The sequence below is a fragment of the Pinus tabuliformis genome, chromosome 2_2 (genome assembly GCF_031772625.1).
Source record: "Pinus tabuliformis cultivar Carrire ecotype Pingquan chromosome 2_2, CPIR1, whole genome shotgun sequence".
In the NCBI taxonomy this organism is placed as follows: Eukaryota; Viridiplantae; Streptophyta; class Pinopsida; order Pinales; family Pinaceae; genus Pinus; species Pinus tabuliformis.
This window is the reverse complement of record NC_142300.1, coordinates 747,108,143-747,126,952: the sequence shown is the minus strand read 5'-3', so window position 1 is coordinate 747,126,952 and position 18,810 is coordinate 747,108,143.

Here is an 18,810-nt window from a genome sequence, read left to right as displayed (position 1 = left end):
TTCCTGAACTTTACTTCTTCCATTAATAAAGCATTTGAGGTTCTTCTATATGCATGTGTCTCAATGGCGTATTGATGCTTGTATATTTGATTTATTCTAATCCTTGAATCAATTATGAATGTATGCTTCTTGTATTTTCCCTCTCTTTCCATTTTGCAGGATCTTGGTGTAGCTGGGCCAGTGAAAGAGCATGGAGATGGGAGCAAGCCGCAAAGAGAGAAGATTGGATCAATCATTAGCGAAAGATAACGGTTAGTGGATCTCTTTCTCCCCTCTCTTACATTTCATAAAGAAGTAATCTCAAATAGCTTTTCTTTGATTTTTGCTGAGGTACTATCACCCTTAGAGTGGGATAGGGTCATTCCGTATTGGATACTTTTCCCAACAACATACGTTTTGGCATATTAATGTGTGTGAGGAAGAAGGGTTTTGCGAGATAATGGGTGTGCAACACAGCAAACATAAACATTTCTTTGATAATTTTCTATATCTCCACATTACTTTCTGCATGTTACATATTAATCAATTAATTAGCAGATTCAATTTGGAAATGCGTAGTTGCAGAGAAATCTTTCATTGTGCAGACTATAAAAATTATATGGAGTGTAGAGGTGTGGATGAAATTATCCAAAGGTGGATTTAGTTGTGTAGAGTATGAACATGTGAAGGCAAGCTCTGAATGTGATAATGTTACATATTCACAGTACATATGAATCACTTAATTGGCTATATTGGCTTTTTAAATCTCGGGGCATGAAAATTTTGGTTTGCATGAATAACCCTGCGCTTCCACACATTCCATAAAGCACTTTCGCATCTCTCTCATATCTTGTTGACTTAACAAGCAAGAGGCTCGACATTCAATAAAATATAACCAAAAATAGATTTAATTCATAGAAAATGTTTCAAGATTTAAAAATACTCATAGCATACAAAAGCAAGAACAATGATTGTTGCAGTGTCAACTATCTTTCACATTGATATATTAAATCACACTACAAATCACAATGTCATATATTAAATTTATTTAAAAAGTAAATATGCTTAACGATGTCAAAAAATTAGGTGCTTAGTTTGTTAACGGGATAACATACCACTGTGTTTATTCAGATAAACGCATTGCTTACCAGAGCTCTTTTTGGCGGAAAACTATTTGATTTGTTCTAAAATATATTTAATGGATTATCTATTGAATGGTACAAGTTGTGTATGAAATAAAAAAATGTCTAAGAAGGTGTCAAGTAACAAAAATAGTGATCGACACAACGATAACAAATTGAAGAAAGTAGAAAAGACAAATCTTTTGTAAATTCTTTACAATATTAATATGTTTGAACTATATGTAAATTTAACGAATATGTATTTGTTAGTTTTTCATGAAAATCCAGAAAATGAAGAAGGTCAATAATATTATTTCTAATCTAATTGCAGAAGAGTGTAAATGTCATAGAGAAAAATTGCAAAAGGATGAATCAGGGGAATGAAAAAATACTATCCAATATGAGTTTCTTTTTTTTTAATTTTCATTAAAACATACCTAAGAATATTAAATAACATGTTTCAAACCATATAATAATTCATAGATTTTTAATGTTATATAGGGAGAAACAATGAAGGAAAAGGTCAATGTCATTCTAAGAAAAGGAAAATTATAGAATAAGTAAATGACGATGAATTCGTCCTTAACTCATTTGGAGTGGTGTTGGAGGTTAATGAAAGGGGGGATTTTTATTTAAAAACTATGAGGGATCTAGTGGAATAAATGTATAGATGTACTTTCCACTTACAATATAAAAATCAATCCAATAATTCTAAGAACCAAATTATATCTAAACCATAGGAAGCATTTCCATAGAAACGGTTAATGAGACATGTCATACTTGCAATAGCAAAAACATACAACAACAAAATAGAATCATTCAAAAGGTAGTATTCCTAATTAAAATGATTTCCTAGATTTATATGTATATATTACCACAAACCATTCATTTATTAATATCAATTTTTTTATATTTAGTTTTCAAATATCAATATAGAAATAGTTTATTACTTCTTTTCAAGACGATTATGAAAATCCCAAATCATCAACGAGTTGGTATGTGAAACATGCCAGTAGAAATGCCCAAAAAAGTGTACAAGGAGATGGTCAAATAAATGGACATCATTGCATCACCAGAGGAGCCATCTCAACAACAATGTGCTTCAAATGTACGTAATCATGATTGAATTTTAACATATAAAAATAATAATTTAGCATTAAATATTAATTTCAAGTATTTTCTTGTAGAAAAGAAAACAAAATGGAACTCATTCAACACATAAAATAGGATGACAAGGAAGAAAAGGGTTGATATAAAATTTTGTGAGTAGTTGTTAATATTTCCTTATAAAAACTGAAGGTTTTATTTTTGTATATTTTAGGTTGTTTTACAATTTCCAACCTTGAATGTCTTCAAATACGTGCTCACATACAAACAAGAGCCATTGAGAAAATTGATTCACATTGGGTTAAAAGTGGGTTATGAGTATATGTTGGCATATAGAGTACTAATTATGGAATTCGTAAGTATCTATGTTATTTTACTTCTCTGGTTTTATAGTTAATAGAACAAAAAATTCATTTTTATTAAATCTACGATTTATAATGGGGTTTAAAACATGCAGGAAACAATGTATGGAATTACACCAACAGAAGACTTTTTGTAACAATGCATGAGACTCGGTTTTGAAACCATCTGCATAGTTTATGAGTCACTTAATTCTATGTTACATTGTTATTTGGTTTACATTTTTTTTTTTTGTTAAGACTAACCTAAGTACCCACGGGGGATTTGAACTGGTGACCTATCGCAAGGAGTGCCTTAACAGCGCACCCATTCACCGTCAATCCAAAGCCCCGTGGGCATAAAGGTAGTGGGCTTGGCCCGGTTTAGACTAACTACTCGCACGACGAGCTACGACCTTGCTCGGGATCGAACACAAGACCGGTCCGTCATGACGAGGCCAACTTTACCACTACGCCGCCTCCACGACCTTGTTATTTGGTTTACATTGATGTATATTATTTATTTCAATTTTCATTATCATAATCAATGTAGATACACTCGTTAAAGTTTATTTTTATGTTTCCGCATGGAACAAGATCAAGAAGACGAAAACAATCGATGCAATCAATAAAAAATTCCTCCAAATAACCCAAGTCATGAAAGTAGCTCGAGAACTAACTATAGTTCCAATGAAAAATGATGACCTATTTGCATATAAATGCAACATGTTTTACTATTTGAAATAATTGTCTATGAAAATCAGGTATTTTGTTTAGTGTAATAGACATAGTGTCCTAATTAAAAGAGAAGAAATTACCAATAACAATACCATTTTGTATGAAAAAAAGCCTCTTATTGATATATGATAAGATTCATTTTGATTTATTCTATTGTGTTATCTATTGTTGATGTGAAAGGTTACACCACTGATTAAATATTATAAAGAAGAGATGAGAAATATGATAATATAAAAAATAATCCATCAAATGCACTAATCAAATGTTAATTTATATGAATATTGTTATAAGGTATATGTTGATTTTTTTATGAATAACAAATTTTGTAAATTAAAATAATATCATTTCCAAAGGTTTGTGTTTCCAAAAAAAGAAAAAATCTCATACAAACAAGTCGTGCATCCATAACATCAAAATGCACCAATGCATTATGTTATATAAAAGCACCATGATGGCATATTTTTTCATGACCGATGCCTTCTCAAAAAATGACAGCCTTGGGGTATTTACTTCTTCAAGCATCAATATTGTTTGCAATTAACGCCCCAGTGCATTGTAATTCTTGACACGCCAATGATTTCATAGAACTAATACCCCAATCCTAAATATTATTTCCAACCCGGGTGCATTATGAAAATTAATAGCACTCATCCTTTTATATAACTAATGTATCAATGTATTTATAAAAATAATAGACATCATCACTACGAGTTTAAGGAAAAGCATTGGCAATTAAATTTTTTGTGCCCTTGTGTCATTCCTTAGAATAATGCTCCAAGTAATTTTTTTTGTACTAGCACCATTGTTGTATAAATTTCATGCACCAATGTTCTTTTCATTCAATTCCTCCATGATTTTAGCTATGTATGCTTCACGATGTGTTTATATATGTAGCGTATTGGTGCTACTTGTTCCATGAAGTGCACCACAAAAAAAAACCATCCACTAAAACCTCCAACTACCCAGATTTTTTCAGTTGTGATGAAGTTCTATTATAATCTCTTCTAAAACATTTGCTATCACGAATAAATGTTTTATCATTTTTTTTTTGACAATATTTTCTATTTTATAACACTAAAAACCTCTAATATAACCTCTTCTAGAAGGGAGCTTCCTTGTAGTGTTTTTCTCCGCCCACCCATTCTCCCACATGACACTTCTTCTACACACACATTATTAATTAAGCTTATTAATCAATTAATTATAGGTTTTGGCATATTAATGTGTGTGAGGAAGAAGGGTTGTGTGAGATAATGGGTGTGAAACACAATAAACATAAACATTTATTGAATAATTTTCTATATTCCACATGCATTTCTCGATATTACATATTAATCAATTAATTAGCAGATTCAATTTGGAAATGAGTAGTTGCATAGAAAGCCTTCATTGTGCGCACTATAAAAATTATGCGAAGTGTAGAGGTGTGGATGAAATTGTCCAACGGTGGTTTAATTGTGTAGAGTATCAACGTGTGAAGGAAAGCTCTGAATGTGATAATGTTACATATTCACACTACATATGAATCACTCAATTGGCTGTATTGGCTTGTTAAATCTCAGGGCATGAAAATTTTGGTTTGCATGTATACCCCTGCATTTCCGCACATTCCATAAAGCACTTTTGCATCTATCTCATATCTTGTTGACTTACCAAGAAAGAGGCTTGACATTCAATAAAATATAACAACAAATAAACTTAATTCATAAAAAATGCTTCAAGATTTAAAAATACTCATAGCATACAAAATCGAGAACAATGAATGTTGAAGTGTCAATTATCCTTCACATTCATATATTAAATCACATTACAAATCACACTATCATATATTAAAATTATTTAAAATATAAATATCCTTAACGATTTCGAAAAATTAGGCGCTTAGTTTGTTTAATGGGATAAATGTGCCACTGTGTTTATTCAGATAAACGGATTGGTTACCAGAGCTCTTTTTGGCTGAAAACTATTTGATTTATTCTAAAATATACTTAATGGATTATCTATTGAATGGTACAGGTTGTGTATGAAATAAAAAAATGTCTAAGAAGGTTTCAAGTAACAAAAATATTGATCGACACGATGATAACACATTGAAAAATGTAGAAAAGACAAGTCTTTTGTAAATTCTTTACAATACTAATATGTTTGAACTATATGTAAGTTTAACTAATATGTATTGATTAGTGTGTCATGAAAGGCCACAAAATAAATAAGGCCAATAATATTATTTCTAATCTAAGTGTAGAAGAGCGTAAATGTCATATATAAAAATTGCAAAAGGATGAATTAGGTGAACGAAAAAATACTATTCAGTATGGGTTTTTTCTTTTTCTAATTTTCATTAAAATATATCTAAGAATATTAACTAACATGTTTCAAACAATCTATTAACTCATATATTTTTAATGTTATAAAGGGAGCAAGAACGAAGGAAAATGTCAATGTCATTCTAAGAAAAGGAAAACGATAAAACATTTAAATGACAATGAATTCTTCCTTAACCCACATGAAGTGGTGTTGGAGGTTAATGAAAGGGGTACTTTTCTTACAAAACTATGAGGATCTAGTAGAATAAATGTATAGATGTACTTTCCACTTACAATACAAAATCAATCCGATGATTCTAAGAACCAAATTATATCTAAATTATAGGAAGCATTTCCATAGCAATGGTCAATGGGACATGTCATACTTGCAATAGCAAAAACATAGAACAACAAAATAGAATCATTTTAAAAGTAACATTCCTAATTAAAATGATTTTCTATACTTATATGTATATATTACCAAAAACCATTCATTTATTAATATAAATTTTGTTATATTTAGTTTTCAGATATCAATATAGAAATAGCTTATTACTTGTTTTCAACAAGATTATGAAAATCCTTAATGATCAATGAGTAGGTATGTGAAACATGCCACTAGGAATGCCCAAAAAGACATACAAAAACAAAATAGAATCATTCAAAAAGTAATATTCTTAATTAAAATGGTTTTCTATACTTATATGTATACATTACCACAAACCATTCACTTATTAATATCAATGTTGTTATATTTAGTTTTCAGATATCAATATATAAATAGTTTATTACTTGTTTTCAAGAATATCACGAAAATTCCAAATCATCAATGAGTTGGTATGTGAAGCATGCCAGTAGGGATGCCCAAAAGGGTGTACAAGAAGATGGTCAAATAAATGGACATAATTGCATCACTGGAGGAGCCATCTCAACAAAAATGTGCTTCAAATGTATGTAATCATGATTGAATTTGTACATATAAAAATAATAATTTAGCATTAAATATTAATATCAAGTATTTTATTGTAGAAATGAAAACAAAATGGAACTCATTCAACACATAAAATAGGATGACATGGAAGAAAAGGGTTGATATCAAAGTTTGTGAGTAATTGTTAATATTTCCTTATAAAAACTGAAGGTTTTATTTTTGTATATTTTAGGTTTTTTCAGTAACGAGCCTTGAATGTCTTCAAATAGGTGCTAACATACAAACAAGAGCTAGTGAGAAAATTGATTGACATTGGGTTAAAGATGGGTTATGAGTATATGTTGGAATATAGAAAACTAATCGTGGAATTTTTAAGTATCTATGTTATTTTACTTCTCTGGTTTTATAATTAATAGCACAAATGATTTCTTTATATTAAATCTATGATTTATAATGGGGTTTAAAACATGCAGGAAACAAAGTATGGAATTACACCAACATAAGAGTTTTTGCAACAATGCATGAGACTTGGTTTTGAAACGATGTGCACAGTTTATGAGTCACTTAATGCTCTGTTACATTCTTATTCGATTTACATTGATGTATATTATTCATTTCAATTTTAATTATCATCACCAATGTAGATACACTCATTATAGTTTATTTTTATGTTTGCACATGGAACAAGATAAAGAAGACGAAAACATTCGATGCAATCAATTAAAAGTTCCTCCAAATGACCCAAGTAATGGAAGTATCTTGAGCATTGACAGTAGTTCCAATGAAGAATGATGATCTATTTGGATATCAATGCAACATGTTTTACCTTTTGAAATATTTGTCTATGAAAATCGGGTATTTTGTTTAGTGTAATGGACATAGTGTCCTAGTTAAAAGACAAGAAGTTACCAATAACAATACCATTTTGTATGAAAAAAAGCCTCCTATTGATATATGATAAGATTCGTTTTGATTTATTCTATTGTGTTATCTATTGTTGATGTGAAAGGTTACACCATTTATTAAATATTATATAGAAGATATGAGAAATATGATAGTACAAAAAAATAATCCAACAAATGCACTGATCAAATTTTAATTGATATGAATATTTTTATAAGATATATGTTGATTTTTTGATGAATAACAAATTTATAAACTAAAAATAATCATATTTTCAAAGGTTAATGTTTCAAAAAAAAAGAGAAAATCTCATACAAAAAACTCGTGAATCCATAACATCAAAATGCACCAATACATTATGTTATATAAAAGCACCATGACGGCATATTTTTTCATGACCGATGCCTTTTCGGAAAATGATAGTTTTGGTGCATTTAGTTCTTCAAGCATCGGTATTGTTTGTAATTAACATCCTGGTGCATTGTAATTCTTGACGTACCAGTGATTTCATAAAACTAACACCCCAATCCTAAAAAATATTATTTCCAACCCCGGTGCATTATTAAAAATAATAGCGCTCATCTTTTTATATAAATAATGCATCAATGTATTTATACAAATAATATACATCATCACTATGATCATAAAGAAAAGCATCGAGAATGCAATTAATTTTTGGGTGCCCCCGTGTCATTCCTTAGAAGAACACTCTACGAATTTTTTTTATACTAGCACCGATGTTATAGAAATTTCATGCAGTGATGTTCCTTTCATTAAATTCTTATGTGCTTTTAGTTATGTATGCTTCTCGATGCGTTTATATATCTAGCATACTAGTGCTACTTGTTCCATGAAGCGCACCACAAAAGAAACCATCCACTAAAACCTCCAACTACCCAGATTTTTTCAGTTGTGATGAAGTTCTATTATAATCTCTTCGAAAACATCTGCTATCACAGATAAATGTTTTAGCATATATTTTTTTGACGATCTTTGCTAATTTATAACACTAAAAACCTCTAATATAACCTCTTCTAGAAGGGATCTTCCTTGTAGTGTTTTTCTCCGCCAACCCATTCTCCCACATGACACTTCTTCTACACACGCATTATTAATTAAGCTTATTAATCAATTAATTATAGGTTTTGGCATATTAATGTGTGTGAGGAAGAAGGTTTGTGTGAGATAATGGACATGCAACACAATGAACATAAACATTTCTTCGATAATTTTCTATATCTCCACATGCATTTTTGCATATTACATATTAATCAATTAATTAGTAGATTGAATTTGGAAATGTGTAGTTGCAGAGAAAGATTTCGTTGTGTGCACTGTAAAAATTATATGGAGTGTAGAGGTGTGGATGAAATTATCCAAAGGTGGCTTTAATTGTGCAGAGTCTGAAGGTGTGAAGGAAACCTCTGAATGTGATAATGTTATGTATTCACACTACATATGAATCACTTAATTGGCTATATTAGTTTGTTAAATATCGGGGCATGGAAATTTTGGTTTGCATGTATACCCCTACACTTTCGCACATTCCATAAAGCACTTTTGCATCTCTCTCATACCTTGGTGACTTAACAGGAAAGAGGCTAGACACTCAATAAAATATAACCACAAATAAACTTAATTCATAGAAAATGCTTCGAAATTTAAAAATACTCATAGCATACAAAGGTAAGAACAATGATTGTTGAAGTGTCAACTATCTTTCACATTCGTGATTTCTCGCAAAAATCACATAATATCGCATCTCGTTTTCTAATTGAGTCTAAGAAGCATCTCCAAATTCTATTAGCTATTGATAACGAGGAACATCATACTACATTGTTGTGAGATATACTTATCTCCATGTCATGGCATGCCACTTCCTGAACCATAATTATTCATTAATAGTGAATTAATATTGTATCACAAAATCCTTATATTCAACATTTTGTGCTTTTCATATGATAGTTAGAGATGCCATTCAAAAAATATTGAAAGCTGAAGATGTGATTTTATGGGATGCCAAGTTTGGAGATATTAGTTTATGTAATGTAACAAAAGCTCAAACAATACTCCCAACTTTTAAATTCATTTTGCAAAGATAAAACAAACATTGTCACCAAAACAAACAATCAAAATTATTTTCACACTCCACTCTTCCAAATACCATTGATACATAGTTTATGACTGAAATTTCCTATCAATATGAGAAGATGAGTTAATCATATCACTGAAAAATAGTTTATTTCCTCACTATGTTAGCCATTTCCACTTTGGACTTAATAATACTTGCATAATCAACACTGTTCTTAATGTTCATAATAGCTACTTGTTACTATTTTTCATGTGAAATATGTTGCAAAGAAGACATTATATACACATATGTACCTATTAACGGTGTTGGATACCTCCAACATGCAGGGGGTCTCCCTAATGTGAAGCCACAATTAGACCTCACATTGTTTGGATTAGGAACCCCATCTAGAGTATAAGCCCGACCACCATAACTTAAGGTCCACCTTGGTTTCAATGGATAACATAATATATTATGCACATAAACCTTTAAAAATAAAGTAAGTTGAAATTTTGAAACACCAATTGCAATTTGTAAAAGGAAATTTTCATGAGAGGAAATACATAAGTGAATCTCTTGTTGGGGAGTAATAGTACTAACATAAGAGAGGCATACGGGAGCAAAGAAATATTCGTTAGTAATTTAGAAAAATAGTTTGCAAAAACAAAAGGATAATTAAAACACATAAAACACACATTCAACAAGATAAGTACCAAATCCAATGAAGTATTTCAATTTCCTTAGTACATGTGAACAAAACACATATTGCAAACATATGAAGCATAGTCTTACTTCATCAGATATACATGCATGAATATGTGTTGGCTCGATGAGCTTCAATTATTAGCTGAAAGATCCAAGTACACAATTAAAATTGTGAGAAACAACTCCAATAGTGGAACATTAAGTCGCTTCTCGCTTCACCAGAAAATAGTTTTCTCTCTTATTCCAAGTATAGAAACCAAGAGTTGCTCTCCAAAGTCTAAGCCTCCAAAATCCCCCTTTTGTTCAAGTTATGAGGCTGCTTTTATAACAAGAGGAATGATCATTCCTATTGCCATGAATCTTGAGTTACCCTCATGACTCTTGGACTTTTATTATGACCTTTGAACTTCTAAACAACTCTTGAACTTCTAAATGACCTTTGGACTTCCATATGTGACTTTTGTCCATATATGACTATGTGACTCTTCATATTCCACATATGACTCTTGGACTTCCACAACATTATATTTCATTCTTTTATTTTAAATAGATCATTATATTCCACATGATGATGTGGCACAATACATGGTCACACTTGACATTGTGATGACACTTGCAAAAGTTACAACTTGACAGTGATGACATGGACTTCATGATGAGATGGAAATGTCGACTTGTCCTCCTTGGTGTTTTGTCTCCAATCTTAATCATTAATATTGGAACCCTTTGAGTCATCATACAATTCCTTATATATGTCTGGGTCCATCATCTTCTTCATGTCTTCACGATAGTTCTCCTTGGTGCTTCTTCTCCGCAGGTGTTTCTTTAGGATTTCTCCTTTCTTTCTACTTTTAGAATCATCTTTTCATGCTAAGATAGTACTCTTGCCAATGAAAATCATTCATGACAAGGAAAATCCAGGCCTAAAATCATCTATTCTATCACTACCTAGCTCATGGAATGAACAACTTGAGATAGGACAGTAGAGGGGTTAAAAGAAGGAGGCTTGATAGGAAAAGTGCAGTTGAACTCATCAGTGGAATATGAAGGCCCCAATGTTCAATTTGACTTTGTTATGCACTGTAAAGAGGGGCTCTCCTTGGTCCAACATAGTAGGGAACAACAAGGAACAAGGTGGGGAGGATTGTTTCTTATGACTGCGCCATGCAGGAAGAAGGAAAGAGAGGGACACTTGGAAAGCCCAGTTTGATTGTTCAAGGGACAAGAGGAGGCCTCCCTAAGCCTTCCTATTGTGAAATACACTAAAGAAGAAAGGGGCTAATAAAGTGTTAGTGCATAGGGGAAGGGGAAGAGGGAAGGATGAAAATTTCAATCTTCAGATTATACTATGTACTAGGAGGAGAAGGCCTTTAAGAAAGCATTGTTTAACTAGTCAAAGGCTCACTGTCTCTTTGGAATGTTCCATATACTAACAGATACTTGTCAAGGATGAGATTTGAGAATAGGGTGCATTAAGAAGAAGGAAGGATGAAGGCTTGAGGCTTAAGGCTACGCTATGTTCTGAAAAGGAGAGAAAGCCTTAAGGAAAGTGAAATTTAACTCAAAAAGGGGTCACTGTTGATCTGGAATGCTAATTTCCTTCTAGGACAGTGCATTCTGACCCAAAAATGTAGGCTTGTTCATCTATAATTTTCTTTTAACTGAGGGAAGGCATAGGAGGGAAGCCACTTTTGCTAGGAGGGTTTTCATTGCATGGTCAGGATAAGAGGGTCTTTGTATTGAATAGTTTTCCCCTTTAAGAATGTGGAAGGGGTCTAGGCTATCATATAGGAGTGTTCCATGTGCCATGCAAGGCAGAGGCGATCAAACCTCGGCGTATTGAGTCAATATAATCAAGAAGGGCTAGGTGACTACCCTTGAAAGGTTCATAATGTGTAGTAACTTAAGGTGATATTGAGGAGGAATTAGTTCATACATTTTGGTGAGAAAGGTTACATCATTGAGGCTCATTAATAGTCTAAGATTATCACCTAATAAGGGGGATAATTCCTTCACAACATGCACTAGGTTGAAGGACCAAGAAGAGCTCCCAAAATAGCCATGTGTGGGACTATTGAGAGTAAGAGAAATAAATGCATCATAACAAGACTCAAACTTTTATCAAAAAAAAAATTCCATCAGTACAAGCCAAAGAAATGCATAGGCCTCATGAACATCAATAACACCTTAAAACGACATGAAAGTGACACATATTTCTAAGAGTGGAAGTTGAAATGCAACAATGCAACACTTAGAATAAAATTTAGAAAAAAATTGTCGACTGTGACCTAAAAGCATGCCAAGTTGTGAGAATGTGTCCAACACATATTTTATGATACATAATAGAATTTTATGTAGAGAAGTGCACCAGAACTAAATTTAGTGATATGAAAGGATGCGACACATAGAGGGTGAGCATAGTACTTAGAGGCGACATCTGTGAAATTAAGAAAACATACAAATGAAACTTGTAAATTTGAATGACCTTGAAATTGACACATTTTAGAGTGAATAAAACATGAAAACCCCATTTACTAAATTGAATGCAAGCGAGAGTAACAACCGTGAATTTGAAAGTGACAATTGGGAAAGAGAAAGTGTGCAAAAGATGAAAGTTGAAAAAACTCACCAAAATAGAATCACAAACACAACCATAGTGAGCAAGGTCATCAATGAAACTGTGCAATGAGTGTCAAAATGAGTTGAACTTTGCACAAGCACTATCTTGATGGATGTTTTCATTCTAGTTTAAGCTTTCATAATAGAAGTGTGCTTATAAGTTCATTTGGGACTGAGCATGTATTAGTAAGTGACTTTGAAATTTATAACTTTGAGAGGAAGGCTTGAACACTTTACAAAACATAAATCAATGAAGAATTAACCATAGAGGGATAAGTCCTAAGATCCTTAGTAGGCTCCAAAATTTAGGTATAAGAAATTTTTTTGAGGGTGTTGATGGTAGCGTCAATAGTTGGCAACAAATTGGTAGACCTCTAACTTCTATGTTTAGGCTTAATTCTCCTGTGCAAGGTCTCGATATTTCAAGAAGTATTTATTTTCCATACTGATTACCCTAGTTTTCCTACTTATCCCTGTTAAAGATATAGTCCCCACTACTCTTTTCTCACCTTGAAACACACCAATATAAGACTAGTCATGTCTTAATTGTTTCAATCAATTAAAAGGATAATAAGTATATTGAGATTTTTATAACACATTCCCCGATGTTGGTCTACTGCTAAGGATCCTGAGCAATACCCTTGTGGAGTCACCTCAAGAGAACACAAGAATCTCTTCGCTGCTAGCAGGCCCAAACACTACCCAAACGAAGTTGCTTGCTTCACCTCTTTATGTAGGAATCCTCTCTCTTCTTTCACCCTTCATTTATTTTATTTACAAAATTTTTCTTAGGAACTTACTTATTTATAGGGGTAGAAGAGAGATACTAACTTATTGAGAGAAAGGGAGGTTGTTCCTTGTTTTATGGATTTAAAAGATACATGTTGGTTTTAAATTTTTTCTCCTTCCCCTTCTCTACATGGTTCAGTAAACATGTTAAAACATCATTCAATACAAGGTTGAGTTAGAATGAGGATCCTAATAAAGATACAACATTTATAATTCAAACAAATGTAGTGTCCCACCTCGAGAAGGTTAGTTTTGTGACACTTGGAGAGTGTGATTTTGATGCGGTGATATAAATACTATGCATGTCAGACTTATGTATATGTTTGTATGCTATAGGCCTGGTTAGGGTCATATCCATGGTGATATTTCCTTATGATAAATATTGATTTTGGTGAAACATATTTTGGTTAATGCACATTACCGATATTTTCTCTTTTGGTATCCTAGTTTGGACATAGGTGTAGGACATGAATGATGATCCTTGATTGAGGCACATAGATCCATGGATGATCATGGTTATGCAGAACATATAGTTAATTATTATTTATGGATGTTACATGATTTGTATGACTATATATGCTTAATCTTGTACTAAGGTGGATGTGGCAGGGGACGTGATTATTTTCAAACAAGGATGTTGAAATTATAAATGATTGTGGAAGTCATGATACATGATTTGTATTGATAGATATGATTAATATTTTACTAAGAAGGATGTGGAAGGAGACCTGGTTATTTTCAAATAAGGATGCTCAAAGTACAAATGATTGTGGAAGTCATCATACATGATTTATATGAATATATATGCTTAATATTTTACTGAGCAGGATGTGGAAAGCAACATGGTTATTTGCAAACAAGGATGTTAAAATTATATTTTTTTGTAAAATTCATTTCTTTGAAACCAAAATGACTACAGCATTCATGCGCAATTTTTGGTCTTGGAACTAGTGCTTACCAACAAACCATCAGATCGGTATGAGCTCACAATCAATACCTTAAAGTGAAGCACGAAGTTCCAAAGCAGAGTACATGAGAAGCCATCAAACTTAGGGTCCATAGTCCTAAATCCATGAAATATAAGGATGTGGAGTATTGGATCTATAATAAAATGTTTAGGGCATGAAGTCTTGAATATTTAAAAATATCAAGTTGTGTAAACTTTGATCTTTGAAGTATATCAAGGTGTGAATTCCTCAGTCTACTAAGGCACGGAGATGCATGCGATAGGGATGTGGAATCCTTATTCTCTGAAAGAAAAAAACCACTGATGGGCAACTTAGGAATGAAATTCCTTAATAAAATCTAATTTATAACACTTTTGGAGTGACTTTCTAAAAATAGAAAGTCATTTCTAGCATCTCAAGTATGCCTTTCCAAAAATAGTAAATCATATTTCATCAATTGGTAATCAAATATAGTCTAAGTAAAATAACTTAACTTATTAATAATAAATCCTAATAGTTTAATATTCACTCAATCATCAATATTATTAATATTATTAATATAATATTATATTTTATGAGACTATGATATTATTATTGAAAGGAATTACAAATCACCTTCATCACCTCAATCACTTCACATCTCTCTCTGCAATGACTCTTATGGCTCTAGATAACTATCTCTATTAATGATATATTAGAAACATGGAATATTCCTCTTACACTCACTAAAAGAATGCCATATAAGGTTCCTCATACACTCTCTTTAATGCACATGTTACACTCTCCTAAACTAAAGCATGCATATCTCTCCTCAATGAAATGAGTTACACTTCTCTAAGTGGAATATGCTAATTTTCCTCAAGGCATGGATATTACTCCTTTTTTATGACAAGATTTTGTTTTTGCTCCTAGATATGTGTATCATTTCTTCTCAGTTGGGGGAGAAAAAAAGGTGAATTGTAATACCAAGAGTTGGAGAGCCTTGAAGAGGATTGTGAGAAGGAAAGTTTGAGAGTAGCCAAATGTTGTCGCAATGAGTCTGAAATTCCTAAACTAAATTATTGAGTAGCTTTACCTGGTGGCATTCACCATGAGTGGTATTCAAAGGAAGTGAAACTTATCTTCTCCATCTTTCCTTGTATATCTCTCTACTGTTATGTTTTGGTACATTTTGTGAGGTCTTATAGGGGAATAATTTTTGCCTAGATATGGTTGGGTGGAAAAATGTATGGTTCAAGTGAGTTTGTAAAGGATTCAGAGATGGATCATGTTCTCAGCAATTGGGGTTGAATATCTCATCAGGTATAAATTTGATTGTTTTGAATTTTTTGTAAACTATTAGCATAAAAAAAAAATTAGAAATTGAAATTGATGTAAGCATCTAAATTTGGTTTAAGCTTACATTATCTTGAATCTTTTTGGCTAGTTAAATATCGAGACTAAGAGTGGTCTATATTTATGGATGTTTAGACCTGATGTTGGAGCTATTGTTGGTGTAGTTTATTGTACTAACCTTAATATTGTAGCATTCTAAAAAGGGAAAGCAAATATTGCTAAAGGTAATTAGAGAAAAGAATTGTCAAAGGAGTTGTGTAATATTTTTGTGAGCTATGTCTTTGATTTCATTCTAATTAAAATAGGTAATTAGAGGCATGTTTTAAAAGGGTTTAAGAATACGTTACCAAGTGTTTGGAATTTTTTTTAATGGAAAATGCTATTATTTTTATTATATATGCAAATAATTATGCATGAATAGGTTATAACTTGGAGCATACTAGAAAAATAAGAAAATAGACACATAACAAAAGTATACCTAGAGAAATCATTAGATTTGTCCCTAAAATAAAAATGCATAAATAATGGCATCCAAGAGTTTCAAAGAGAATAATTGAGGTAATTTTAGTAATTATGTGCTTGCAATGTTTGCAAATGTAGATAACAAGTAAACATGCATAATGCATTAAAGAATCATCACTGGTTAAATCTTATTCTCGAGTGATTCTCTATATGTATTGCAACCGCTCATGATGTTTGCCATGTGTTTGTAGGAATGATTAAATGAAAATAATGCTTGATGAATATAAAAACCCTTCAATCAACTTATAATAGATGAAATGATTTAGAAAATCCTTTATGAAATACATAAGTAATTATAACTTAATTATATTTTTCTATTTTTTATGCATGGTTGTAGATTCAAGCTTGGATGCCATTTGTTTCACAAAATCTGTAAATGAGGTTCCAAGAGTCAGAATATTTGCTAGCTTTAAAAAATGGATCCATGGGTGGTTTCATAATTATTCAAGAAAACATCAGGGGGTATCTATACCATAATGACCTGTAACTCTCACTGTGATTAAAAAAAAAAATGATTTTTAGAACCTAAAACATAAATCTGGGCGATTTTGTAGATTGATGATGCCAGTTATGTTTTCCTGTTGTCGAGTTTTTATTGAAAGATTAATATTTTTTAGTCACTGATTTAAGATGCCAACATTGAAGTTTCAATTTATCAATTTTATGAGTTAAATAGGTTGAAAAGAATCTAAAATTCATTGCTACCAAGTGTTTGACAAAATGCCTCAATGGCTATAGATTACATGCTTGCAAATTGTTTGACAAAATGCCTTAATGGCTATAGATTTCATTCTTTAAAAGTATTTGCCAAAAGGGATCAAGGGTTGTAGATTGCATGCTTCAAAACTATTTACCAAAAGGCCTCAATGGTTTTAGCTTTTGTGGATATAAACTGTTAGATTAAATGTCTTACTCGTTGTAGGTTTTATGTACCAGAAAATTATGAATATATTTTTTAATGGATGTAGCTTCTTATTTATAGAAGTTTTTATATGAATTTAATAAGTAGTTGAAGTGTTAATAGAGAATAGGATGGTTGTTACTTTTGTTGTCGAAATATTTCATTAAAAAAATGGGGGGTTGTTGTTGGAAATAAGTTTACAGTGACCAATTTTGTAGGATTTTGTGCAAGTGAGCATAATAAGTTCCATATGAGATACATGTATCCATGGCTGTACCATTATGCTTCATTGGATGTAGAAAATAGCTACATGTTCCCAATTTTTGCAAGTCCATTGTTTTACATGACACTTTTTGAAGAATCATGTTCTTCTGAATTTGTAAGAGTGGTTGCTCTTGCTGCAATACTCATTATACGAGTCTCATGGTTTAAGAAATACCATAGTGAATTTCAAATTGATGAATCAATCAACATATAATATTTATTAAATTTACTAATAAAGAAACACATATTCCTCCTCCATTTATCTTTTTACAAGTAGGCTAATACGCATACCATTATTTGCAATTTGTTTGATAAAAGCATAATATTTTGGGTTCTTGTGGCATAATTTTATGGCTATGATATCAAGACTCAATAAGTGGAGCTTATTTGACACAATATAGGAAATCAAATAGGTTGATCTAACTTAATTTTTCACACATGGCATTATTGTGGAATTTATTTTGTAGGTTTTAACCCTATACGGAAATTGTTTGCACAGAAATTCTAAAAACAGAAAATAAATAATGATGAGAATATAAAAAAAATACACAGAGACTTCCCCTATATCCCAAATTCGAGACTACCAAATTGATTTTTTCATTATACTACTTTCAATGTTACAATACATATATATGCATGCTGAAGCATTCATAAATCCAAATCTATTAACCTTGGATTAGAACATAATTGTAGTTCCCTAGACCAGATCTACGAAATACCGTGGGCAGAAAACCATCATGCCCAAAACCATGTGCAAAACCCATGCACAAAAACATAGTTAGGCCCACCCACCTAATATAGTGTCCATTTATTTTTCCCGAGGCATTGCCCTGAACCCCATGTAGGGGACCTATCTGTTACAGGGAAAAGTGTCTATTTAGAACTGCTCTATCCCACTAAGGTGTGACAGCTACCTTAGAAACAAACAGAGAAAAACTACTTTTGTATTTCCTTTATGAATTATAGACAGATAGGAATAGAAAGAACCAACTTGTGTCTTGCGCTAATCCTTTGATCCAATTCTTCTCTTCTTTGATAGTCTCCAGCTACCTGCTCCCTTGCTTGCCCAGCTTCACAAAGTACCTGTAAGAACATAGAAGAAGAGCACTATACAAAGACAAGGATCTATATTCATAAACAACTTAGGATCAGATTTAAGTTAACCACACAAAATGTAACAAGCATCAATGATACAAAAGCATGGAGGAAAACTCAAATAGTTTTTATTGATAAG